Source organism: Myxine glutinosa, chromosome 6, assembly GCF_964187855.1.
Source record: "Myxine glutinosa chromosome 6, kmMyxGlut1.1, whole genome shotgun sequence".
NCBI classification, from domain to species: Eukaryota; Metazoa; Chordata; class Myxini; order Myxiniformes; family Myxinidae; genus Myxine; species Myxine glutinosa.
This window is the reverse complement of record NC_136266.1, coordinates 6,587,615-6,615,444: the sequence shown is the minus strand read 5'-3', so window position 1 is coordinate 6,615,444 and position 27,830 is coordinate 6,587,615.

Below are 27,830 nucleotides of genomic sequence, written 5' to 3'. Positions count from 1 at the left end.
CCTCACTCTCTGAAGACCTGGACAAAATCACAGACTGGTCAAACAAGTGGAACATGTCTTTCAATCCTGACAAATCTCACACTCTTACTATGTCTCTCCGAAAAGATCGACTGGACAACCCTCCCATCTACTTTCTCAACAATCCTCTCCAAGAAGTTCTGTCGCTCAAGATTTTTGGGTCTCACTATCTGCCATGATCTTTCTTGGGAAAACCACATTTCCAAGCTGGCCTCTAAAGCCAGTCGCCGACTGGGCATCCTCCGTCGTGCTCAGTCCTTCCTTGGCACACCTGAGCTCCTCACCACATACAAGGCTTTCATCCGCAGCTCAATGGAATACTGTTCTCCCCTATGGGCCGGTGCTCCTGCCTCACACCTAGCTCGGCTTCACGCTGTTGAAACCAAAGCTTTCAGAATTATTGGAATCTCCCGCGATGAAGCTATCTCTGAGGGCCTTTCACTCACTCACCGCAGGCAGGTAGGTGGTCTTTCTGTCTTCTACCGACTCCTCTCCGGCCTTGCACCCCCAGCTCTCTCTGTGCTCTGTCCCCCAAATATTCCTACAGGTCGCACAAGATCTGCCAGCAACCCTCTGATGGTTAAACTGCCGAAATCTCGGCTCTCCGCTCACCTTCACTCTTTCATTCCTCTTTTCTCCCGCCTCTGGAACAAACTCCCTCACTCCCTTCAATCCCACTCCTCCCTCCAGGTCTTTAAAACAGCTGTTCACCACCATCTCTTATCTTCCCCCATCAAAAACCTTGATCTTTTCTACCCCCGCTAATTCACCCCAGATCCACCTTGTTTGAAATTCCAACTTCTTTCCTGGAAGTCCTGGCAGTGTCCATATGTTTTATACCTCTCCCACTGCCCCCTTCCCACGCCCCCCCCCCCCCCCAAAGCCCTCGCCCTCTCTCAGATCTCTCGATGTCTCCATGTCTCTCGGTCCCTGCTCTCAAATGTTGTGTTTGTGTCCTTCCCCCTCTCTCCCCATCTTGTCTACCGCTCCCTATGTTATATGTTTTATGTGTCGGTTTGTCTTTCTGTGTGATTAATGTTCGCTCTTTCACGAGCCTCGATCTTGGAAAAAAAAAAACAAAAAAAAAAAAAACATGTGGACACTGCCAGGACTTCCAGGAAAGATGTTGGAATTTCAAACAAGGTGGATCTGGGGTGAATTCGTGGGGGAAGAAAAGATCAAGGTTTTGGATGGGGAAAGATAAGAGATGGTGGTGAACAGCTGTTTTAAAGACCTGGAGTGAGGAGTGGGATTGAAGAGAGTGAGGGAGTTTATTCCAGAGGTGGGAGTGAAGACGAATGAAAGAGTGAAGGTGAGCAGAGAGCCGAGATTTCGGCAGTTTAACCATCAGAGGGTTGCTGGCAGATCTTGTGTGACCTGTAGGAATATTTTGAGGACAGAGCACAGACAACGCTGGGGGAGCAAGGCCGGAGAGGAGTCGGTAGAACACAGAAAGACCACCAACCTGCCTGCGGTGAGTGGGTGAAAGGCCTCGGAGTTCGCTTCATCGCGGGAGATTCCAATAATTCTGAAAGCTTTGGTTTCAACAGTGTAAAGACGAGCTCAGTGTGGGGCAGGAGCACCAGCCCAGAGGGGACAACAGTATTCCATTGAGCTGCAGATGAAAGCCTTGTATGTGGTGAGGAGCTCAGGTGTGCCAAGGAAGGACTGAGCACGACGGAGGATGCCCAGTCGGCGACTGGCTTTGGAGGCCAGATTTGAAATGTGGTTTTCTCAGGAAAGATCATGGCAGATAGTGAGACCCAAAAGCTTGAGTGACAGAACTTCTTGTAGAGGATTCTTCAGAAAGTATATGGGAGGGTTGTCCAGTCGGTCTTTTCGGAAAGACATAGTAAGAGTGTGAGATTTGTCAGGTTTTGCAAGACATGTTCCACTTGTTTGAACAGTCTGTGATTTTGTCCAGGTCTGCAGAGAGTGAGGAGGCTGCAGACTGCAGACTGCCAATCTGAGGGATGAGGAATGGAGCGGCAGAGGGTGGAGTCATCAGCAAAGAGATGGGGAGGATTGCGTTTGTACTACACCCAATCGTTTTATTGCGTCCCCATCTATTCAGTCCTATGCTCAACAACTTCGTCATTCTGGTTTACAGTTGTTGAGCAAACGCAGGAATTGTCTTCTCTTGCGTTTTGGTCTTGGTCTTTTAAAATGTGATCGTCACCGTGACATTCTTCCTCCGACCCGACAATCCGTGTCTCGATATAATATGCAACTCAGGAATGCTCAACATCTTGACCTACCTCGGTGTGAGACTCAGAGATACAAGAATTCAACAATTCCTTTTTTGATTGAAATGCTTAATTCTGTTATGTAGGTGCATCTTACTATAATTCACCAAATGTCCATCTGTCTGTTCGGAGGGAACCGTAAAAACTGCTGAACCGATCGCAAAGATATTTTGGGTGGGTAATCCTGGGACTCCTGGGAGTAAAATAGGCTATTTAGTTTTCCCAATTTCAGCTTTCGTCTCCAGCATTCTCAGGTTTGGACTCCCACATAACATTCGTGTAAGCGTAATGTTCATTGTGATGATGTTCTTATTGTGACGATGTTGTGACGATGTATGTGTTCGCGGTAGTGTTTGACGTGACGGTGTGAACGTAATTTCGTCATGTTTTTCATTTCGTAATCCTTTAATGAACGTTTAATGTTTAATGAACGTTTAATGTTTAATGAACGTTTTATGTTTAATGAACGTTTAATGCCATTCGATGTCCAGGGCTGCACGCGCGCTACAGTGGACTTGCCAGCGTGTACCTTGCCCTTCGCCGTCAGGCTCGGGTAAACCGCTGAGCCCCATCTGTGATGGGGACTGGGGCTTGAGACCGTGTACTTCATTAAAAGTATAACAAGGCGGCCATCTTGGATTTTGACGTGGTCACCCAATTTTCAATAGCGTTCTTCCTTATGCCAAGATACACCCACACACCAGATTAGAAGTTGGTACTTCGCTTATTTTTCAAGACATTCCGCTCACAAGGTTCAGACATACATGGAGTCAGACATAAATGGCGGCGGCCATCTTGGATTTTGACGTGGGTTGCACCCACACACCAAATTAGAATTCGGTCCTTCGCCTACGCACGCACGCATGTACATACGCACGCACGCACGGACGGACACACGGAAGGAGGGGAAAACCATAGTACCCCTTTCGCTCCGTGGTGCGACGGAGGACAATAAACGCTGTCTCCATCGATCTTGCCAAGGCCGTAACAGCTATCGGCTCAAAATCCTTTTAACTGTTGATTTGGTACAGTTACACGTATCGGGAATTTGGTAGACGTATCGCGAGTACATATGACATAGCGATTGTGAACACTATTATCGAGCACGATTCTCGATCACGATCATCACGATCATAGTGTATCGATCACGATTTGAAACACGATGGAATAATATTTACCGATATGAACAGTGATGTGGCTTTTATTGAAATTCTAAAGATACTGTTTAGATTGTGATGATTTGCGTGTGATATGATTCAACGGATGTTTACATGAATCGTTTAAAATAAAAAAACCCTTCAATTTCTGATATTTTTTTCCTTTTCATTTGGCCTTCCCAATTGAAGCCCCGCCCATTGGGCGGGTACCGTTGCCAGTTCATATAAACATCCGTCAAATCATATCACACGTAAATCATCAAAATCAAAACAGTATATTTAGAATTTCATTAAAAGCCACATCACTGTTCATATCGGTAAATATTATTCCATCGTGTTTCAAATCGTGAAATCAACTGTACGCTTTTCTTTAGGGAAAATAATTGAATGATTTTGTACCTCTTCTTCAGCTTGGAACTTCAGGATAGACGACATTGCTGATAAAAGTTCATTTTCTCGAATTGCACGAATATGTGAATTGTGATTGTTTCATTGTGATGTTTGTGCGGCGACGGGCGGTGTGTACAAGGGGCAGGGACTTAATCAACGCGAGCTGATGACTCGCGCTTACTGGGAATTCCTCGTTCGTGGGACACTGTCTCGAGCCCCAGTCCCCATCACGGATGGGGCTCAGCGGTTTACCCGAGAGCAAGGTACACGCTGGCCCATCCAGTGTAGCGCGTGCGGCCCCGGACACCAAAGGGCATTAAACGTTCATTAAACATTAAACGTTCATTAAAGGATTACGAAACGAAAAACATTACGAAATTACGTTCACACCATAACGACAAACACGACCGTGAACACATACATCGTCACACATCGTCACAACGAGAACATCGTCACAATGAATGTTATGTGAATGTGAATGTTATGCGGGAGTCCAAACCTGAGAATGCTGGAGACCAAAGCTGAAATTGGGAAAACTAAATAGTCTATTTTACTCCCAGGGGTCCCAGGATTACCCACCCAAAATATCTTTGCGATCGGTTCAGCAGTTTTTGCGGTACCTTCGAACAGACAGACGGACATTTGGTGAATTATAGTAAGATGAGGCGTTTCCAATGCAATGGCGGATGAAACACGAGCGGGGGGAGAGGCGGTTATGGGGGGGCGGGGAGGGGAGTGTTGGGGGAGAATGCCGCGGCTTACCTGTCGGTCTGACGGTGTCTTCACCCTGAAAATCAACTCAACCCGATGCGGATGTAAAATGTACAAATAGAAAAATTTATTGACGGACCCGATAACAAGGAACGCGATGGAAGAACTAAAACCTTTATTGGGATCCCACTCACAGACTTCAAATACAGCACAGGGGAATGAAGAATAAAATAACACGTTGTGTCCGTGTTTGTGTTGGGCTTATCTCAGTCTGTGTCTCGGGTCGATCATGCTCCGTCCGACGTGGCTCCGGTCGGCACGAATCGCTCGGCTCGTCTGCTGGTGTTCCACCGGCCATCCCAACGAATAGAACGAGTCGAGTGCAGCTCGCTCCTCCGGCTGTGCCCGGACTTGTCTAGTGGAGTCGCCCCCTTGTCCGGAACCAAGATGAGAGGTCCGCCAGCACAGGAACGCGCAAAGGGCAACAAAATAAGAAAGGAACGGTCTCCATCGCGGGAAGGCAGGAAGGGGCAGAGGCGAAGAGGGAAGCGAGAAGAGGAAAAAGAGAAGAGGAAAAAATGTCCGTCTCCATTTACCTTTATCAGACGTCTTCCGATGTCAGCCCTCTATCTCTGCCAATCAGTGCGTCATTTCCTTGCGGCCTTTTGCGCCTTCCTCATGTCCTGGTCTTTTTCCTCCAATCAGCGCGTCATTTGTTGGAAGCTCGTCTGACCGTGCAACGGTCGCACGTCCTTGTGGTGTCCAATCAGTGTTGTGCGTCCTTCATCCTCCCTACTCTCCAACCGGTGCTCAGGTTGTTGCTCGCCCCTCCCCCTCCTGTCAATCACGAGTTCTCCGAGGCGTGACTCTCGGCCAGCCTGTGCGATGTCTGCTTGCCATGGCGCCGTAGTGTGCAGTCGCTTGCTGTCTGCTCTCCCGGTCAGTTTTATCGTCTTGTGTCGGAGGGGAATTTAATTAGTGTGTGCACTAATTGATCTAACTAATGTATGTGATGTGTTGCTGTCTGCTCTTCCGGTCAGTTTTATCATCTTGTGCCGGAGGGGAATTTAATTAGTGTGTGCACCAATGGATCTAACTATAAATGTATGTGATGTGTTGCTGTCTGCTCTTCGAGTCAGCTTTGTCGTCTTGTGTCGGAGGGGAATTTAATTAGTGCGTGCACTAATGGATCTAACTGTTACGGATTAGGCCCTCATTATGGTTGTTGTTATCATTGTTGGTTGTAGATATTATGCTTATTGTGACTTAAGGGAAAGGGTTGTTGTGGTTGAAAGATTTAAAAGCGCTCCTGGTAAAATGTGGCCGGAAATCCGGATCGTGTCCAGAAGAGGTGGAGCGAGGAACAAAGAGGCGGGAGGACATCGAAAAGAGACATGTTTGTTGAAGCTCCGGCCCGAGCGTTCGACGTACAGTGCGAGTGAACTTTGCGTCCTTGAAGGGAAGTTCGGGCGATGAGAAATATCGCCAGAGTGCGTGGAGCCTGTGTCGCCGGGTATTCTCATTGAGGTTCCGGAGGATCCGGGCCTCAAAGTCCGGGTTGGAGCGAAAGCCGTCCGCCATCTTCGCCACGCGAGCAACCTGCAGTGGACAGGCTTTTGTCATGTCAGCTGGGCATTATTCCCTGGTGGTTTGCCGGGGACGGCTGTGCAAGAAAGGGGCACATGAGAATTATACGGAGGCTCACGGATTGAACCGCAACGTGTACGTCGGAGTGCATCTTTGTGAGGTTCCTCTCCACCGCTGTGTTGCTGGGGGCTGAGCACATGACCTCGGGGTCGTCTCGCTCATCTACGCCTCAATTGACCATCGGGCTTTGACTCCCCGATCGCGGGAGCGCACAGAGACGTTGGAACTTCGCCTTGGAGGGGCGCAGAGACATTGGGGGAGGTGCCGTGAGTGTGGGGTTAAGGGGCTTGACAAGGATATTATCGTAAGATTTGAAAGTCGGGGTGATTGCCCCCATTGTTGTATGGCTCTTTGGGTGTGATCTACAATATATTGTTGCGGATATGAGGATTGTGTTTTTTTTATTGTGTTGTATTGTATAGTAAATTGTTGTAAATATCACCCTCTGTAAAATGTAATAATTCCTTGTAAATACCTCCATAGTGTGAAGGTCAAAGGGCGTCTCGGTAGTTATTCCATAAACACCACATTGCAGGACACGATAAAACCCTTGTTCAGTAGCTTATATCTTATTATGTGTATTAGGGTAAGGCTGTGTCTCCCATTAATTTAAATACTCCATTGCACCAAGTGAAATAAGAGTAGATCCCCTTTCATTTCATTTCAATGGCCAACTGCATTTTGGGCGGTTTTCTTCAACCACCATTGGCCACGAGGCAGGGTTGGGAAAGAAGGGCGTGTCTCCACCTCGTCATAGAGGGGAGGAGTGAGCCAGCCCCGAACAACCAACCGAGCACGAGGGGTTTGGTTTGAGAGGGTGGAGGAAGAGCGTTTGGGGGAGGTTCGAAAAGGTTGAGGGGCGGGGCCTATATAACCCGCCGCGGGGGTGTCTCCCAGAGAGATGAGTCCAAGAGAGGAGACAAGCAGATGGGCTGGAGAGAAGTGAGAGAAAGGCTGAGCTGAGCTGCGTGGAGAGGTACACGAAAAGGAAGGGTCCAAGGGAAAGCCGAGGAGCTTTTACGAAGCAAGCTACACGAGAGATACAGCAGAGGAGTGCAGCCCCGTTTCAACCAGCCGCGTGAAGCCCTGACGGTGTGCGCTGTAAAGCGGATTTCAAGGAGCCACCGGCCCCCCCGCTTCCCGCCCAGAGTGGACCCGCTCGCTGTGCCCTGTGATCCCACCTGCTCATCCTTTCCAGCCATTCCTGCCTGCAAGTTCCCCATTTTGCCTACGTAAGTTTGTTTTGTTCGTGCTGTCCTGGGTAGTAACTAAGTCTGTATAAGCTAGTAATTTTCACTGTGTCACCTGCGTCTCATGTCCCCTGTAAATAAACGTGACTGCTTTCTTTTTGCTTATGTGTGTAAATAATAATAAACCCAGTTACCCTTCTGTACGTCTTCTTCCTCTTTGCATTCGGTCGCTTTAGAGTTTTCCAGATTGAGTAGCTGTGGCGCGATACGGCCAACGTTTGGGTAAATCGGGTGAATCGGGGAAGAACAGCTCAGCCGTGGTTATACCTCCGCTCAGTAAAAATAACATCCTAATCCGCGGACCGTAACAAATTGGTAGTCAGGAGTTGGGATTCGAACCTGGGACTAAATTTATTTAGCCCAAATTTTGGACACCAATTGTGTTATTACAGTAACAAATTGGTGTCAGGGAGTGAGATACGAGGCCCGAAGCGCGCTTAACGCGCTCAAAATTACGAGCTGCTGGAAATTTGTGTTGTAAAGCAAAACCCGAATTTTGAAATCGCGCCATGGCTGGTCAAGGCGACGGGATGCCGGTGGGAGAGATACAGATAGACGGGGAAGAACCGACCCAGGACCTCGAGGAAATGTATGTGGATGAAAGAGAGGAGGAGAACATTGGCAATGTGGTTGAGGGGGTATCAGGTGCACAAAATGGCGCTCTCGCGCACGAGGTTTCAGGCACGCAAAATGGCGCCTTTGCGCACGCGGTCACAGCGGCACCAAATCTAGCCGCGCCCGCGACCGTAGCAGCGCCACCGGTGGATTTGAACCTTTTTATGATACAAATGAAGGCCCTTATGGACAAGAATAGTGAGCAAATAAGGGACGAAGCGAGGGCTCAGAGTGAGCGGTTGGGAAACCAAATTGTGGGATTGAGGGCTGATAGTGAGCGAATGAGGGACGAAGTGAGGGCTGATAGTGAGCGAATGAGGGACGAAGCGAAGGCTGATAGTGAGCGATTGGGGGGCAAAATGGGGAACCGGATGGATGCTCAGGGTGAGCAATTGGGGGTAATGAGGGACGAAGCGAGGGGTACCGGTGAGGGATTAGAAAAGAAATTTGAGGGGTTAGACAATGGGATAAAAGAGGTAAAGAATGGGTTAATGGGGGTGGAAAATAGAATGGCTGCCCAGGAGAATCAGTTAGAGGGGGTGAAAAACGGGTTAATGGGGTTAGAAAATAGGATGGAAGGCAAATTGCGGGAAATAGGGGAGCAATCCGCCCGAGAAATTAAACAAATGGGAGAGCAGATAGAGGAGGTGAAAATCGGAGTAGAAACCAAACTGGATGCTCAGAGGGATGAATTGGGACAGATGAGGGTGGCATCTACAAAAGAGAGGGAGGAGATGAAAGAGGAGATACGACGAGGTGTAAGTGAGGAGCTCTCGGGGGTACGTGAGGAGGTAAAGCGAGGCGAAAAGTGTATGGAGAAAGAGGTGAGGAATAATACGGCTAGGTTACAGGGGGGCATAGAGGGTCTGACGAAGGGAGTAGAACAGCTGACAGTGGGACAAAAGGAACTCGTGGACCAAGTGGAAAAGAACACTGCAATAATCGGGGGGTTAAAAGCGACACAAAAGGACATAAAAAATGAATTAATAGCGACACAGAAGGAATGTCAGATGGTACATGAGGGGTTGACGAAGAAGTTGGAAGAGGTGACAGAAGTAATGGAGACGAAGGACCGAGAGGTGAGGACGCACATAGAAACGGTTAAAGTGGCGTTAGAGGCAGAGATAGAGGGGGCGCACAGGGAGATGAACACAACAACAACATGCATTTTAAGGCCATTTTCCCTGCTAGAGCGGGGGTTAGCCTTGCGGTCCCCATGACAATCTTCTCCATTTTGCCCTATTTTCTGCATCTCCCCTTGTTAACCCCCTTGCCCGCATTTCTTCTTCCACCATCTTTAGCCGAGTCTTTCTCGGTCTTCCCCGTCCTCTACTTCCTTCTACATTAACTTCCATCACTCTTTTCAACCAGTCACTTTCATCCTTCCTCAATACATGACCAAACCATCTCAACCTGTTCCTCTTCACAGCATCAATCACAGGCAATATTCCCATCATCTTTCGCAATTCATCATTTGTCTTCCTCTCTCTCAATGATACTCCGTACATCCATCGAACGATTCGCATTTCCACCCTTTCCAGCCTTCGTTGCTGCTCTACGTTCATTACCCATGTCTCACTCCCATAAATCATAACACTTCTCACACATGCAGCATACACCTTTCCCTTCAGCTTCAGCGACACTCTCCTCCTCATCAGCACGCCACTCAGTTCCCGAAACTTCTTCCATGCACATCTCACTCGAGCAACCGTTGCCGAGTCTGATCCACCTTCTCCATTCAGCATGTCTCCGAGGTAGCAAAATGTTTTCACACCTTCCAGCTTCACGCCGTCTCCAAGATCCAACTCAACATTTCCTCCATCTGCAGCTCCCTCTGTGCACACCTTACATTTGAATGTAGCTGCCACACTGGTAAATGACCCTCTCAGACCACTACATTTTTGATGAACCCACTCAGCACACATTGTACATTGAATGGAGTTCACTCCGACACCCTTCCTGCACACAGCACACGGCCACTTCCCAGTTCTTTCCACCTCACCACATGCTTTACCACTTGCCATCACCTTTGTCTTTCTGATATTCACCTTCAGACCTTTTGTCTCCATACATTCCTTCCACTTGTTCATCTTTTCCTTCAGTCCATCCATACTTTCCGCAATCAACACCAGATCATCTGCATACAACAACTCCCACGGTAAACCCTCCTTTACGTTCTGAGCCAGCACCTCCATCACAGCTACAAATAGTAGTGGACTTAGTACCGACCCCTGATGCACTCCCACCTTCACCTCAAACTCACCACTGTTCCCGTCCTTCGTCCTTACAGCTGTGCGCGCTCTTTTGTACATTGCCATCACTACTCTGATCAACCATTCCTCCACTCCTAACTTCCTCAATGCCCATGTCAATACTTTGCGTGGAACCCTATCGAATGCTTTCTCCAGATCAACAAACCCAAAAAACAACTTCTTCCTCTTATCCATGTACTTCTCCTGCAACTGCCTCACAATGAAAAGCGCATCTGTCGTTCCTCTTCCTGGCATAAATCCAAACTGCATTTCGTCGATCTTCACTTTCTTCCTTATCCTCCTCTCCAACACCCTTTCCAATACCTTCATTCCATGCTCCAATAACTTTATCGCTCGGTACGAGCCACACTCCAGAGGGTCACCTTTCCCCTTGTATAGAGGGACGAGGGTACTCAGTTCCCAAACACTAGAATGCGGCCTTCTTTCACCACCAGATTACAGATCTCTGTCATTCTCTTCACACCCCAACTTCCTGCTGCCTTCAACATATCTCCCACAACTCCCGTCGGCCCTCCCGCTTTTCCACTCTTCATTGCTTTTATCGCTTCCTCAACTTCCTTCTCAGTTATCTTCTCTGCCGGTCCTAAAACTGGGTTACTCTGTATGTTGCCATCCCATTCATTCTCTGTATTCAACAGCATTTCCATATATCTTTTCCATCTTCCTTTAATTCCATCTGGGTCGACAACGATTTGTCCCACTTCATCCTTCAAGCAACTCACCCCCATCACATCACACCTCTCTTTCGCTATGTGCTTTGCAATCCTGAATACTGCTTTCTGACCCTCTTCTGAATCCAAGCGTTCTCCGAACATTTTCCTACATGCCCCCTGCGCCTTTGCTACCTCTTTCTTTGCAGCCTTCCTGGCTGCCTTATAACTTTCATGCTCTGCTGTTTCTGCTCCCGTACCCTTCGCCTTCTGCCACTCTTTGAACTTCTTCCTCTTCTCGTCAATCCTCTTTCCAACTTCAACATCCCACCACCATGTTTCCGAGTGCCTCGGTGGTCCTTTTGTCCATCCACATACCTCACCAACGGCTCCCAACAGACTATCTTTCATTGACATCCAACCACTTTCAAGCTCAACCACATCATCCTCTACCCTACTCAGCCTCTCTTTTAATGCCTCCCTTACTGTCACCTCTTTCAACCTCCACACCTTCATTCTCGGTTGGTACTTCAACTGCCGAGCTCTCCTCGCACCTTTCACCCTTATGTCGCAGACAACCAAGTGGTGCTGTGAAACAGCCTCCTCCCCCGGGATCACCTTTGTGTCCCGGAGGTGCCCCCTATCTCGCCTACGCACCATCAGGTAGTCAACGGTTGTCGTCGACCCACCTGACGTGTATGTAACAAGCTTATTGTCCTCTTTCTGGAACTGAGTATTACAAATCAACAAATCAGCTCCATCAGCAAACTCCAAAATCCTTTCACCTTCTCCATTTCTCACACCATGTCCGTAACCCCCATGAACTCCCTCAAAACCATCCATACTCCTTCCCACATGTCCATTTAGGTCTCCTCCTACCACAACAACTTCCTCATCTTTCACGTTTTCCATCAGCTTCTCCATCGCACACCAGAACTTGTCCTTCTCTTCATCGCTTCGACCAACCTGCGGAGCATATCCCGAGATGACGTTCACCAAGAGCTTTCCAATCATCATTTTCACCATCATCAACCTATCACTCACTCTAGTCACACTCACCACACTGTCTACAAACTCCTCAGAAAACAGGACACCAACACCATTCACGCCCTCCGGGCACCCTTGCCACACAAACTTGTATTTCTGTCCCTGCCTACCCTTCACCATTCTCACACCACTTCCCTTCCATCTCGTCTCTTGCACACAACATATGTCCACTCTTCTTCTGACCAATACTTCCACCACTTCTCCTGATCTCCCTGTCATTGTCCCTACATTCCATGTCCCAAACCTCAGAAACCGATCTCCACTTCGGGCTGCACCCTGCCCATATGTAGTTGTAATTGTCATGGTTCTCTTTTTGAGGCAATGTTTTTATGGCCGGATGCCCTTCCTGACGCCAACCCTCTTAGTCGTCTCTTACGACACGCAGGGATACGGTGTTACGCCGAGCTTACGCCGGTGTTACGAGGGCTTAGGGAACAGGATACGGTGCAGGGATAGGAAGTGCGCGCCGAGGAGGGAGATGAAGGAGGTAAAGGAAAAATTAGAGGAGGTGGAACAAGAGGTGAGTGAAATTAAGAAGAGACGGACAGAAACTAAGAGAGAAATACAGGAGGAGGTGATGGAATATGTGCAAGGTCGGTGCTCAACTCATAATGGTGTGCTCACTAAACAAATAAAGGGTTTGCAGGTGGCGAAGGAGGTGCGGAGACGAGGTGCCAAGGTGAGTGGCGATATACGTGGAAATGTACATGATGTGAGGAAAGCTTCAGTCGGCTTGGGGGTTGATGTGGACCCGGGTGTTCGTGAGAGGCCGTTGGTGAAGTGTGCGACAGGTACGGTGTGCGAAAAAAGAGGTGTGCGAGAATGTCCGACCATGGAGTGTGTGAGGAAAAAGTGCGCGCCGAGGAGTGAGTGTGCTGTCGAGAGTGAGTCGGTCGTAGCGCGTGTGCGAGGGAGCACATGGAAGCGCGGTGTGGTGAGTGTTACGGAGGAAGTAACGAGAGAGTGTGCGCAAGAGGATGCGTGAGAAAGGTGTGTAACGGACGGGTGCATGAGGAAAGAGTGCGCTGTCAAAAGTAAGGAAGAATGCACGCCTCTGGTGAGTGTTACAGAGGATGTAACGGGAGAGTGTGCGTGAGAAAGGTGTGTAACGGACGGGTGCATGGGGAAAGAGTGCGCTGTCAAAAGTAAGGAAGAATGCACACCTGTGGTGAGTGTTACAGAGGATGTAACGGGAGAGTGTGCGCAAGAGGGTGCGCGAGAGAGGTGTGTAACGGACAGATGCGTGAGGAAAGAGTGCACTGTCGAGAGTAAGGGTGAGTGCGCTGTCAAGAGTGGTGGTGAAAGTAGTGAGAGTGACCCGGAGCGTGAGTTGGTTGTGACAGGTGAGAGAGGATGTACACCTGGAATGGAAGGATGCACACCTGGAATGGTAGAGCGTGTGTGGGAATGCACACTTGAGTTGGTAGTGAGGCACGTGGTTGGGTGTGTGAGTGAGAGCACACCTGTGATTGTCACAGAGGAGGTGACCGAGGAGGGAGCGCGAAGAGGTGTGTTGGTGAGGTGTGCGAACAACGAGAGTGTGCAAAGGTGTTCGGTGGTCAGGTGTGTGACCAAGTCTGTGAGTGGAATGAGTGTACCTGGGTGTGTAAGAGAAGGTGCAATGACGAGGAGCAAGGGAACAGCTGGATGTATGAGCAAGGAACGGGCTGCGGGGTGTAAGCATGCAGGCGAGGCATCGACGGTAACCGGGTTAGCGGTTAGAACGACATTTAGCCGAATCGGGCCCTCGGTGCGCGTCGGGCAGCTTCGCGTGCCAGCGGGGATCAGCGGGGATCCGAACCACGGCGGGTTCGAAAGGACCGCCGTACGTGATCCACGCTGGGCCGCGCTTGAAACGGCCGCGTCCGTGCTCCGCTAGGCGGAACGGGCAGCCCGATAGGAAGGGTCGTCATGGCGACCCACTTTTGTTGAGGCGTTCCGGCAGGTCGAGATCGGGACATTGGATGGCTCCATGCCGAGGTGGTGCGTGGGATCTCGGCCCGGGTAAGCGCCCTTCCCTGCACCGAGTGCCGGACGCATCCAGCCGCCGGCACAAAACAACCCGCATTCATGGCTCGGCTGTACGAAGCCGAGCCTTAGAAGTGAATTGGCGCACCGAGAGGATCTAGTAAGTAGACGGGTGATGAGGTTAGTATTTTGGACCCAAAATTAGAAAAAGGCAAAATTTGATGATTGGCAAAGGATTGGCAGCGTGATGATTGGTAATGGTACAGTGATTGGCAGATGATTGGCAAATTTTTGATTTGTTGGATTTGGACGAGCAAAATTAATAGTGAGAGATGCCCCATGTGGTGGGATGGCCAATCCACCATCCCTCACAGAGGGGGGCAAAGGAGCACTAGTTTATGGGGTTGATGGCAGTGAAAACTAGCCCGGGTGGGTTAGGATATATCGTGTGTAGGGATCTAGAGATTGACATTAGGTAACTTTAAGGTTAGGTAGTGACTGACACCTGTAGTGGGGACGCAGGTAGCTTAGTGTGGATGATAATGACGTGGTATGTGCTAGTTTAAAGGGAAGACGGGGAGCACTAAGTTAGCAGGGCAACAGGTAGTTGAGATGATGCCGTGTGAGTGTTGGAGGTGTATTCAAGTGTATTGAGCAGGGTATGAGTAAATGAGTGTGAGGAACAGGTGTGATTGCACAGGTGTGCAACTGGACAGGTGGATGGAGCAGTGTATGAGGGAGTAGTGGTGATTGCGTGTGGTGTTGACCAAATGGTCCAGGAAGAGGAGGAGGGTGCAGGTGGCACCAGGTGTGAGTGCACAGGTGTGCAACAACAGGTATGAGGAACAGGTGTATGGAATAAATGGTAGTGTGGAATATCTGGAGTATTGGAATGGATGGTCGTGGAGTGAGTAGGATGGGAACTGTGGAGTGGAGTGGATGTTGCGAAGGTGTGAATGGGGGAAGAGTGGACCCCCATCACGGATACCCGGGGCGGGTAGTGTAAGTGTTAGGTAGAGGGTATAGGTAAATTGTGGTTGGATATTGGCATCTGTGGTGCGGGTGGAAGAATGGTGATTGGATGGGTGCATTAGTGTTGTGGAAATGGCTGGGCGTGTAGCCTGTTAGTGTGTGTAGTTGGTTTGGGCACTCCACCACTGTGAGGATGTCGGCCAGGTGAGGCCGCAGGTGGGCTCTGGGAGCCGGTAGAGTTGTTGTGGATGGGGCCCGAGGATCCGGAGGACCGACCCGGGTAGCCCAGTGCCAGAGGGCACCGAGTGGGGTGACAGAGCCAGGAGGGGCCTTCCCCAGTTAGTTAGGTTAGGGTGAGGAGCTAGGTAAGCTCGGGTGGCAACTACAGTGGTGGAGGTGTGCAGGTGGGTAGACCTGCTGGGAGAGCTACACGTCACAGCCCAGAAATTGTGCAAGGGCACCGGGAGATGAATCGGGGGAGTGAGACCCCAAATTGAGAAGCACCACAGTTTGGTCAATGGGAATTGGTTTTTAGAACCCATAGTGTAAGTTGGCCAATGGATTGGCAGGGAAAGACCCCGGGTAGTGTAACGTGTGTTAAAGTCATTTAGAGGATTGTTAGGATTGGAGTCTCCTCGCACCATCTGCATCCACTCACCTGAGGTGACAGGTACTCCACACCATGCCAGGTTGTTTTTATTATTTTTATGTGCAAATGTTTTCGATTGTGAGACGCATCATGACGTGGGTGTGACATTGTGCTTGATGTTCCATCTCTTCCTCATTATGAGGATTGATGACGAATTGGGTGATGGCAAATCTTGGATAGAGGGATTGTGAAGACGAATTTGGTATAGGGGAAATATGGGGAAGACGTGACGGTAGCGACGGATTTGTAAATGTGTAGATTTTTGTACATATGGGGTAAGGGCAAGGGTAGTGTAGGTGACAGGGGGGGTGACGTACGGTAGGGACGAGCTTTCTCACTTCGCCCTCCGTACGCATTTCGCCTTGCATTGCCTTGTTTGATGTGTACCCTTGTGACCTTACCCCTCGCTCATTTGTCTTCCCCCTTTTGTCTCCCACAGGACCTGTGCGCCATTGGGCGCCGAGGGGAGCGTGCGTGAGTCGGCCATTGTGCGCCCGAAATTCCCTGAACCAGCTGTCTGCATCGATGCACCACATTATGGGCCACATGCCTGTGGCCGAGCACCACGTATGGACCCCATGGGTTGGGGCATGGCCCCTCTGCTGGAACCGGCCATGAAGGCCCGAAATCTTGCTGGCGGACCTTGGCCACTGGGCACCGATGCCCCACAGGTGAACCACACTAGTCGGCCCTGTGGGCCATAAATAAAGAAAATAACATGGACACGTTGGGTGCATATTATTGTAATACAAATAGGCCGCCAGCAAAGGAAAAGACGACAACTGGAAGAAATAGTAAATAGCCAGCAGAGGGAGCCGAAGAGCAAGAGACCACCTGCAGGGTTAGGTTTGTTGATTTTATTTTTATTGAACATTGTTGAACTGTGGTGACTGCACCGATTGGTGCTTGAGGGTGTGTTGGTGCGTTATAGGTGCTTTCATGGTGCATTGATGCAGAGCAGACTGTCTCCCCCCCAGAAAGAACAATTACAGGTCCTGGGTTCGTTTTGTAAATAAAAGTAGCGTCAATTGTAAATAATGCTCCCCACCGTCAGTGTATAGTTTGAAGACCATTCCGCAATTCGGTTAACTGTGGGCGTGAGTCTGTTAGGCAGGGTGCAATGGAGCAGCGGGACACATTTATTTATGTTTTAAAACTGTCGCACTCAGGGTCAGGTTAAAAGTAGAGGGAACTACACCGTGCTACGTGTCACACTAAATTAAAGTTGTCGGCCCGGCACGTGCCTAAGAGGAGGAGGGTGCAGTGTTGCGGATATGAGGATTGTGTTTTCTTTATTGTGTTGTATTGTATAGTAAATTGTTGTAAATATCACCCTCTGTAAAATGTAATAATTCCTTGTAAATACCTCCGTAGTGTGAAGGTCAAAGGGCGTCTCGGTAGTTATTCCATAAACACCACATTGCAGGACACGATAAAACCCTTGTTCAGTAGCTTATATCTTATTATGTGTATTAGGGTAAGGCTGTGTCTCCCATTAATTTAAATACTCCATTGCACCAAGTGAAATAAGAGTAGATCCCCTTTCATTTCATTTCAATGGCCAACTGCATTTTGGGCGGTTTTCTTCAACCACCATTGGCCACGAGGCAGGGTTGGGAAAGAAGGGCGTGTCTCCACCTCGTCATAGAGGGGAGGAGTGAGCCAGCCCCGAACAACCAACCGAGCACGAGGGGTTTGGTTTGAGAGGGCGGAGGAAGAGCGTTTGGGGGAGGTTCGAAAAGGTTGAGGGGCGGGGCCTATATAACCCGCCGCGGGGGTGTCCCCCAGAGAGATGAGTCCAAGAGAGGAGACAAGCAGATGGGCTGGAGAGAAGTGAGAGAAAGGCTGAGCTGAGCTGCGTGGAGAGGTACACGAAAAGGAAGGGTCCAAGGGAAAGCCGAGGAGCTTTTACGAAGCAAGCTACACGAGAGATACAGCAGAGGAGTGCAGCCCCGTTTCAGCCAGCCGCGTGAAGCCCTGATGGTGTGCGCTGTAAAGCGGATTTCAAGGAGCCGCCGGCCCCCCCGCTTCCCGCCCGGAGTGGACCCGCTCGCTGTGCCCTGTGATCCCACCTGCTCATCCTTTCCAGCCATTCCTGCCTGCAAGTTCCCCATTTTGCCTACGTGAGTTTGTTTTGTTCGTGCTGTCCTGGGTAGTAACTAAGTCTGTATAAGCTAGTAATTTTCACTGTGTCACCTGCGTCTCATGTCCCCTGTAAATAAACGTGACTGCTTTCTTTTTGCTTATGTGTGTAAATAATAATAAACCCAGTTACTCTTCTGTACGTCTTCTTCCTCTTTGCATTCGGTCGCTTTAGAGTTTTCCAGATTGAGTAGCTGTGGCGCGATACGGCCAACGTTTGGGTAAATCGGGTGAATCGGGGAAGAACAGTTCGGCCGCGGTTATACCTCCGCTCGGTAAAAATAACATCCTAATCCGCGGACCGTAACAATATTATGGTTTGTTTATTACCTGGTGTGGTTGCATTATTGATTCGACTGTTTCATTCGCTGGTTCCATTGAGGGACATTATTTGCTGGGTTTCAACCAAGGATAACACATCTTTCTGCTGGGGACCCTCTCGGGGTTCGGAGGTCCACCGAGACCAGGGGTAAGGGGGGGTAGCCCGTAAAACTAACTAATGTATGTGATGTGTTGCTGTCTGCTCTACCGGTCAGTTTTGTCGTCTTGTGTCGGAGGGGAATTTAATTAGTGTGTGCACCAATGGATCTAACTAATGTATGTGATGTGTTGCTGTCGGCTCTTCCGGTCAGTTTTATCGTCTTGTGTCGTAGGGGAATTTAATTAGTGTGTGCACCAATGGATCTAACTAATGTATGTGATGTGTTGCTGTCTGCTCTTCCGGTCAGTTTTATCGTCTTGTGTCGGAGGGGAATTTAATTCGTGTGTGCACCAATGGATCTAACTAATGTATGTGATGTGTTGCTGTCTGCGCTTCCGGTCAATTTTATCGTCTTGTGTCGGAGGGGAATTTAATTAGTGTGTGCACCAATGGATCTAACTAATGTATGTGATGTGTTGCTGTCTGCTCTTCCGGTCAGTTTTATCGTCTTGTGTCGGAGGGGAATTTAATTAGTGTGTGCACCAATGGATCTAACTAATGCATGTGATGTGTTGCTGTCTGCTCTTCCAGTCAGTTTTATCGTCTTGTGCCGGAGGGGAATTTAATTAGTGTGTGCACTAATGGATCTAACTAATGCATGTGATGTGTTGCTGTCTGCTCTTCCGGTCAGTTTTATCGTCTTGTGCCGGAGGGGAATTTAATTAGTGTGTGCACGAATGGATCTAACTAATGTATGTGATGTGTTGCTGTCTGCTCTTCCGGTCAGTTTTATCGTCTTGTGTCGGAGGGGAATTTAATTAGTGTGTGCACTAATGGATCTAACAACACATGTGATGTGTTGCCATAAGGGACACCGAATGATCACAGAGGTTTGACATACCGGGGAGTGAGCCTAATCCCTCTTCTACCTATCACCCGATCATCCTCGCATGATCACAGCTGCACACTTGATCCGACATTCGGGCTACAGAACTTATTACATCGAGATTCCCTTTCCCGACAGACGAAGCACCGACCTATGCAGATCTACCTGGATCTATATATGCCCGACCCAACCAACATAACACATGTTTATTTATTCCATATACTTATTTTAATATTTTGATTAATGTAATTTTATATTTATTAAATTTATTAATGTAATTTTATATGATTAATATTATTTTTATGTACATTTGTAAGTTTTATGAAACAGTTTTATTATTGTAAACTTGACAAATTTCAGTCTTCGAACTGCCTTGCCCAGTGTTTAAATATTTCAATAAACCGAAATGAATGAATGAATGGACTATTTAACTTTTAAAATCGTTGATGTAATGAATACCGTCCCTTGGACCTATAAATTATATGATTTGAATGGGGAAGAAATCTTGGGTTCATTTTATTGACAAGAATTACAAAAGCCCCAAATAAGCAGATAATGCCCTTGAAAGCAATGGGTTGGCGCTTCACAATCCTCTACTATACACCGCTATGGACACTCGAGGGCCAAGTTCAGGGCATATAGTAGGGGGCATCTGCTGAGGTATTAAAAATAATAAATAAACAATCCATGTAATGGGGGACGTTCGCAGATCTGTGAACCACAAACACAGAATCCTCAACTGAATAATCAGTCAAGGCTTAACTTCGAATCTATTTGACCTTGCCGGACCCCCAACCGGTCCCCGAAGTTTCGTCCAAATCCGTCCACAACTTTTTGAGATATCCTGCCATGTATCGTTTTTGGCCCCATCTCCCAATGGTGAAGAATCACTTAAAAATTCTAGTCACCGAATCCAGATCTTTACCAAAATCTAATCATTTCGTCCTTGACACAAACGCTCCATCTCTGCCTGCGACCGTTCACTTGAACTAGACTCTTATATTCTGATGTGAAAAGCGAAATGTGCAACATTTAACAACTAAACGCGGACGTCGTAGGAAACACCGTTTAGATTTCCTGCCCGTTGTGTGTTTTCTCTTGAACTTCTCCCGCCGCTGGTCGTGTCTTTTGACCAAGCAGGAGTTAAATTAATTGAAATGATTTAATCTGAAAGCTCCGGTGAGTAATCCTCAAGCGATCCCTTGTTATTATCTTCCACTGATTTTAAAATAACATTTACCTCAGCTGAGGAAGAAGCCAGGACGAGCATTTCATGCGATCCACAGGTGCTTGGAGTGCTGACCACGCCCAAAAGGTGAATTATTGTGTTATAGAGAAGTAAAGTCGTCCTGGTTTTAACAATGTTTCATTCATAATTCAGCCATTCTGCTCGCTGTCTGCGGAAATATTCACATTTCTTCTTTGACCAAGTTGCACTTTCACCCCTGATCGTTTGCCCTCCACTTCCGCCTCTGCCGTTGCCGAGCAACGGGTTTTGAGACAGATCTTCGAAGGAATGAGGGAGAAGAGTGAAGGATGAAAGAATGAGGTGAGCAGCAGGGACGTGTTCCATCAGCAAGCCGCTTGTAATGTCGATAATAACAGGTGTCGAACACTCCGCTCTGTTACCTTGGAGTGTTTACTTGAGCGCTTTGAATCAAGCGAGCCGCTTGGCGAGCGGTAAGCGAGCTGCTTGCTAACGGAACACCCTGGGAATTTAGGCCCACATGGTCCGCCGGCTGGTCGTGCACCCCCACCCCCAGTACCATACCTGGGTGGCACCTTTTGATTCCTTTGGATGTCCTGCGTGAGTAATACGATGTTAACATAAAATATCTTGGGTTGGAAATTTGTACTTCAGGTACCTTGTTGATAGGTGCCCATAGTCACGTGACGTGAACTTCATACTCTGAAATTTCGGGAATATGGTTGCTCAGCAACCTCCTGCCTCAATTTGAATAAACCTTTCGTTGATTGTTGCATATCATTTGAAAGGTTAAATCAATTGTCTGTTCAATGATGCAGCAAATATTCATTTCTGATGAATATTCATCCGAACAGTCATGAAATCACAATAATAAACGAGATCATCACAAGGAAGGGCACACATACCTCCACCTGACTGTTTGTTTTTTATTATTATTTTTGTATACAAGATCGAGGTTCGTGTAAGAGCTAACATTGATCACAAAAAAACAAACTGACACATAAAACGTATGATAAAGGGAGCAGGAGACGACATGGAGAGCAGGGATATCGGGAGATCTGTGGGAGGGTGAGGGCTTGGGGGGAGGAGGCATGGGAAGGGGGTGGGGGAGGGGGTGGGAGAGGTAATAAAAAACACATGGACACTGCTAGGTCTTCCAGGAAAGAAGTCGGTATTTCAAAAAAGTGGGTCTGGGGTGAATTAGCAGGGGTAGAAAAGATCAAGGTTTTGGATGGGGGAAGATAAGAGATGGTGGTGAACAGCTGTTTTAAAGACCTGGAGGGAGGAGTGGGATTGAAGAGAGTGAGGGAGTTTGTTCCAGAGGCGGGAGAAAAGAGGAGTGAAGGAGTGAAGGTGAGCAGAGAGTCTTGATTTTGGCAGTTTCACCAGAAGAGGGTTGCTGGCAGATCTTGTGCGACCTGCAGGAATATTTGGGGGACAGAGCCCAGAGAGAGTTGGGGGAGCAAGGCCCGAGAGGAGTCGATAGAAGATGGAAAGACCACCAACCTGCCTGCGGTGAGTAACTGAAAGGCCCTCGGAGATAGGGTCATCGCGGGAGATTCCAATGATTCTAAACGCTTTGGTTTCAACAGCGTGAAGACGAGCTTGGTGTGAGGCAGGAACACCAGCCCAGAGGGGAGAACAGTATTCCATTGAGCTGCGGATGAAAGCCTTGTATGTGGTGAGGAGCTCAGGTGTGCCAAGGAAGGACTTCACACGACGGAGGATGCCCATTCGGCGACTGGCTTTGGAGGCCAGCTTGGAAATGTGGTTTTTTCAGGAAAGATCAGGGCAGATAGTGAGACCCAAACGCTTGAGTGACAGAACTTCTTGGAGAGGATTATTCAGAAAGTAGATGGGAGGGTTGTCCAGTCGGTCTTTTCGGAGAGACATCGTAAGAGTGTGAGATTTGTCAGGTTTGCAAGACATGTTCCACTTGTTTGAACAGTCTGATTTTGTCTAGGTCTGCAGAGAGTGAGGAGGCTGCAGACTGCCGATCTGAGGGATGAGGAATTGACCGGCAGAGAGTGGAGTCATCAGCAAAGAGATAGAGAGGATTTTCCAGAGACTCGGAGAGATCATTGATGAAGACCAGAAAAAGCACAGGGCCCAGAACACTGCCTTGGGGAACTCCAGCCTGAACAGGAAGGGGAGATGAGAGAAACCCTTTCAGGGCCACACGTTGACTACGACCAGAAAGGAAGTCCGCAAGCCATTTTTGGAGATTTCCATGGATTCCATTGGAGGAGAGTTTGGTGAGCAGAGCGGGGTGCCAGACCGTATGGAAGGCATGAGATATGTCAAAAGCGACAGCTCTAATTTCCTGTTTGACATTGAGGACCTCCATCCATTGTTGAGACAGCAGAAGCAGCATGTCCAGAGTGGAGTGACCTGGTCTGAAACCAAAATGATGATCCGAGATCAAGCCATTGGAGAAGAGGAAGGATTTGATGTCAGAAGCGATAATTAATTCCATGACCTTGCTGATTATTGGGAGCAGGCTGATTGGTCTGTAGTTGCAAGGATCTGTTTTTGCACCTTTTTTGTGTGAAGAGGTAATGTTGGCTGATTTCCAAGCTGATGGCAGATGACCTTGAGCAAAATAGAGGGTGAAGAGAACAGACAGAGGCTGTGAAAGAGTGGAAGAACAGGATTTTAGGACCCTTGGGCTGATGCCGTCTGTTCCAGTTGCAGAATCATTGTCGAGGATTGACAGAAACTTATCCACCTTGTCAGGGGAGAAGGACACGGAGTCCAGAAGCAGCTGGGTTTGACTGGGAAAGGTAGGTACAGAGGCAAAATGGGTCCGGGACACAATATTTTGAGGCAAACACAGAGTTGAGGCATTCAGCTTTTTCACGTGCGGAGTCAGCTGTGTATCCGTTTGAGGTAAGGGAGGGGATGGAAGGGGAACAAACACCAGAAACAGATTTGACCAGACGCCACCAGCATTTGGAAGAGGGAGACAGGTTTGAGAGTTCAGTCTTGAGAGTGGAGAGATATTGTTTCCTTGCTCTCCTGAGAGTGGACACACACTTGTTCCGGGATTTATGAAAGGAAATTAGATTTCCTTCCGTTGCATTTGTCTTACAGGAGGCGAAGTCAAGTTCTTTCAGGGCAACTGCCTCACCACAAGATTCCGTTTACCATGGACAGGAGGAAGGGTATGACAACTGAAGACGAGATGGGATAAATCTGTGCATGAGAGAGAGCAGTTTACTTTGGAATAATTCCCAGGATGAGTTGATGTCAGAGGCAGTAGAGATAGGAGACCAATCCAGATGATTGATGGTTGCTTTAAGACTGTGCCAGTCGGCCCGAGTTAAATGCCAGACTCGTCGACGCTGAGGAGGCTCTCTGGGAATGGCCAGAGAGATGTCCACTTAAACAAGCATATGGTCAGATGAACCGATTGGAGCAGAAGAAGAGCAGCAGACATTTGCATGGAAGTTAGTCATAACCAAGTACATAAGAGAAGATTCTCCGTTGACTGAGATCCAGGTCGGGAAATTGACAGATTGTGTCAGTCCCAATGAGTTGCAGAAGTCCTTTGCTGAGGAGCCGTGGCTGGTGAGAGAGATACCCACACCCAGCCAGCTGGCATGATGACAATTAAATCACCACATATGAGGAAAAGAGAGTTGGAATGATTGGATAGAAGTTGGTCCATGTTATCAGACAGCGAGATGTAGATGGAGTCATCACTGTTTGGTGGATGTGTTCCGGATTCGTCATGTCCGTTGTTGTGGTTATCATCCACTGTAATCATTTTTGGTTGCATGTACTATTATTGTTATCGTTTAAGTGAATTGGAAATAACTGTTTTCAAAAGGTAAAAAAAATTAATGTTTTAAAAAGAAACCGGAAACCGGATCGGGAACCGGATGAAGAAGAAGAGGAAGAAGCAGAGGAGGAAGAGGAGAAAAGGGAGGCGCAGTGAGTGAGGTAGGAGAAGGAGCCGAGCTGCGTTGAGGTTTTGAGCAAACGCTGGCGAACGGGGGTCTCAAGTGAACTTTGGGTTTCCTGGGAAAGGGATTCCTGCGACAGAGTTGTTATCGCTGTGACAGTTAAACCTGTGTGACAGGTTTTGCAGTTGATTCCAAAGAGAATCATTGGAGTGCCGTTACGTTCCGAGAACGGACTGTTGGCCATTTTCCCTTGCGCCTGATTTCGCATCGCTCCAGGTTCTTCACCTCGCTTCAACCATTTTCACAACCATCCAGACGTTAATCTGGTGTGTGTGTGTAATGTGGATTTTGAGTGGGAATTTGCGGTTCGCTGATTGGGAGCCGTTGAACGTCCATACCCGAAGGTGTGATTTCCCAGCCGCCTCTTGAGGACACGTTTGCCTATCTTTGGCAGTGTGACTGTCAACCGAGCGGGATTCTGGTCTCGATACAACATCGTTCTGACGATCACTGGAGCGTGGATCGACTTTCGTTTGAAGCTGGGACAGAGACATTGGGAATGTTTTTTTTCACTCACTTGGAGCACAGTGAGTTCTATTATGCGAAACTGATGGTACCATCATAGGAATGATATATTGGTTGTACCATTGATTAATATTGTTATTGTACTGTTATTCTTGTGTGACCTTAATACAATACTTGTTTGTTGGTAACAATTGGTGTGGTTTCACCATTGATCTTTGACACACAGAATAACACATCTTTCTGCCGTGACTCCTCTCGGGGCTCGGAGGTACACCGTGACCGGTGTTTGGGGAGGAGCACGTAACAGAAATTTAGGGCTCGTCTGGGATAGAATTCCGCAACATTCCCAAAATTCCCAAATTTGGAATTTTCTAACATTCCCAAATTTTTCTAAAAAATTGAAAATTTTTGTGTGAAGGTTAATAGGTGCTAACTGATAGTCACCATGGTGTTTGACGCAGAAAAGTTTGCGGCGTCCCCTAATGAGGCACAGTTCCAGGCATTAAAAAGATCGGAACTCATGATATTGGCCAAATATTTTAACTTGGAGGTCCGAGTTAGTATGAATAAAGCAGAGATGCAGACATTGGTGGTAGAGTCTCTAGTGGGACAAGGAACATGGGAAGAGCCTGAACTCTCCAGCCTGAACAGGAAGAGGAGATGAGAGAAACCCATTCAGGGCCACACGTTGACTACGACTAGAGAGGAAGTCCGCCAGACATGCGTGGAGATTTCCATGGATACCAAAGGAGGAGGGTTTGGTGAAATCGAAATTGGAAATTGGAATGGAAAGCCGAGGAAAGAAGAGCAAAGGAAAGAGCAGAACAGGAACGAGAACTCGAGGAAAGAAGAGCAGAGGAAAGGAGAGCCGAAAGGGAGTTAAAGGAACGTGACATGGAGTATCAGAAGGAACTTAAACTCAAGGAGCTGGAATTACTGGGAGAACGGAGAGAAGTAGTATCCATGCCAGCTAGTTCGACAACTACTGAGAACTCTTGGTATGTTGGTAGGCATGTGAGGCTGGTTACACCCTTCAATGAAAAGGAGGTGGCCAAGTCATTTTTACATTTTGAGAAAGTGGCTCAAAGGCTAAAATGGCCTGTGAGGTCCTGGACTATGTTAGTGCAAAGTGTTCTGGTGGGTAAAGCTCAAGATATCTATTCGGCTTTACCGATTGATCAATATGCAGATTATGAGATAGTGAAGAAAGCCATTCTCAAAGCCTATGAATTGGTCCCTGAACCTTACCGGCAAAAATTCAGGAATGCCAGGAAGAGGGAGAGTGAGACCCATGTGGAGTTTGCCAGAATGAAGGAAACCATGTTTGATAGGTGGTTTGACTCGAAGGAGATTGGGAAAGACTTCAACCTGTTACGACAATTGATCTTGGTGGAGGAATTCAAACAGTGTGTCCACGTGGACATTAAAGTACATCTGGATGAGAAGAAAGTACCAGAGTTGTATGAGGCAGCAACCGTGGCAGATGACTATGCCATGACACACAGGATGGGGTTCCACAAACCTAACTTCCCACCTCGAGTTTTATAGGGGAGATATAGTAAATCAGATTCGGAGAACAGATTTTCATGGAGGCGGCCTAGAGAGGACTATGGGGACAAATCTGATACCGCGACTTTTAGGGGTCAGAAGACTACAGTTCCAAGTGTTACATATTTATGTGAATGTATGTGAATTACCATGCAGGTGTTTGCTTCCGTGTGTAGTATATTAAGTTGTTGTGTAGTTGTTGTGGTTGGAGGGTCAGGAGCCCTTCTGAAAGAGTGGCAGGAAACGGAAGTGGCCGGAAGCGGAAGTGACGGAAAACGGGGGAGAAAAGACACGAGGGAAAGGAAGGTTTCTTCTTCCTCGCCCCGCTCCGACAAAAGGTGGAAGCGACCTTGCGCTGCGTGGAAAACGCGCCGTTTCGAAACGTCTGGCGAGAGGAGTTACCTGGGCGGTAAATACCTTTTGACACGTCCAGTCACCGTGAGTTCGTGCACGAAACCAAGCGTCCGGGACAGTTTGCCCCGTCTACAAAGACGCGTACGGGTCCGCACGTTGGGCCTCGCTCGCGTCGGAAGCCGCGCTGGGTTTTTGCCCATCTACAAGGACGCGTAAGGGTCGCACTTGGGGCCTCGCGCCCGTTGGACGCCGCGCTGGGTTTGCCCCGTGGCTTGGCAAGGAGGTGCGCTGCAGCCGCGGCCCCAGTACGAGACTGCACGTTGGGAGCACGTCCGCCCGGGGTTCGTCCAACCGCCCGTGTGCGGAGAGGAGAGACATTGACCACGGAGGGAGTCAGGAGTGGGGCTCACGTGAGGAATGTATAAGATTAAGATGGCCATCTTAGAGTTTGTGTAGATGAGTTCACATGGTTGTAATATTGATTGTGCCTGGTTGTGTATTGTTGAGTGCTCGGGGAAAATCTCCGTGGTTGTGTCTTTGAAAGTGTTTGGTATCATTACCATTGGAAATATATACTTGCACATCAGTTGTCTCCTGGGTGAAATTCCTATGGATTGCGTGGCGAATGCGCCTATGTGATACTATTTGCTGGCGAAGGTCCTCTCACGGTCCGGGGGTCACCGAGACCTGGTATGCACTGAGGGGACCACGTAACAGAATTGGGGGCTCGTCCAAATTACGATTTGCGGTTTCGCAATTGGGTCTACGTCCGGGATCTAAAAGTGTATAAAATAATAAAATAATAATATTTTTGGTAATTAAAATTTATTAATTAATTATTAATTGGTAATATTTTTTTTTGAGAAATTGGGGAAAGTCTTGGGGTGAAGGTTAACAGGTGTTAACGATAGGCACCATGGCGTTTGTGGCACAGAACTTTGGGGTAACCCCGAGTGAGGCACAGTTCCGAGCGTTGCTAAAGTCGGATCTCTTGAAATTGGCCAAACATTTTAACTTGGAGGTCCGAACTAATTTGAGGAAGGCAGAGTTGCAGGCCACGGTGATACAATCTATGGTGGGATTAGGAACATGGGACGAGTTAGCCTGGGAGTGGCTACCCGAAGAACCAGAAGACGTGGAGCTCCGGAAACTGGAGTTGCAATTACGGAGCCAGGAACGGATCAAAGAAGAAGAAAGGAAAGCAGAAGAGAGGAGAGAAGAGAAACAAGCAGAAGAAAGGATGAAA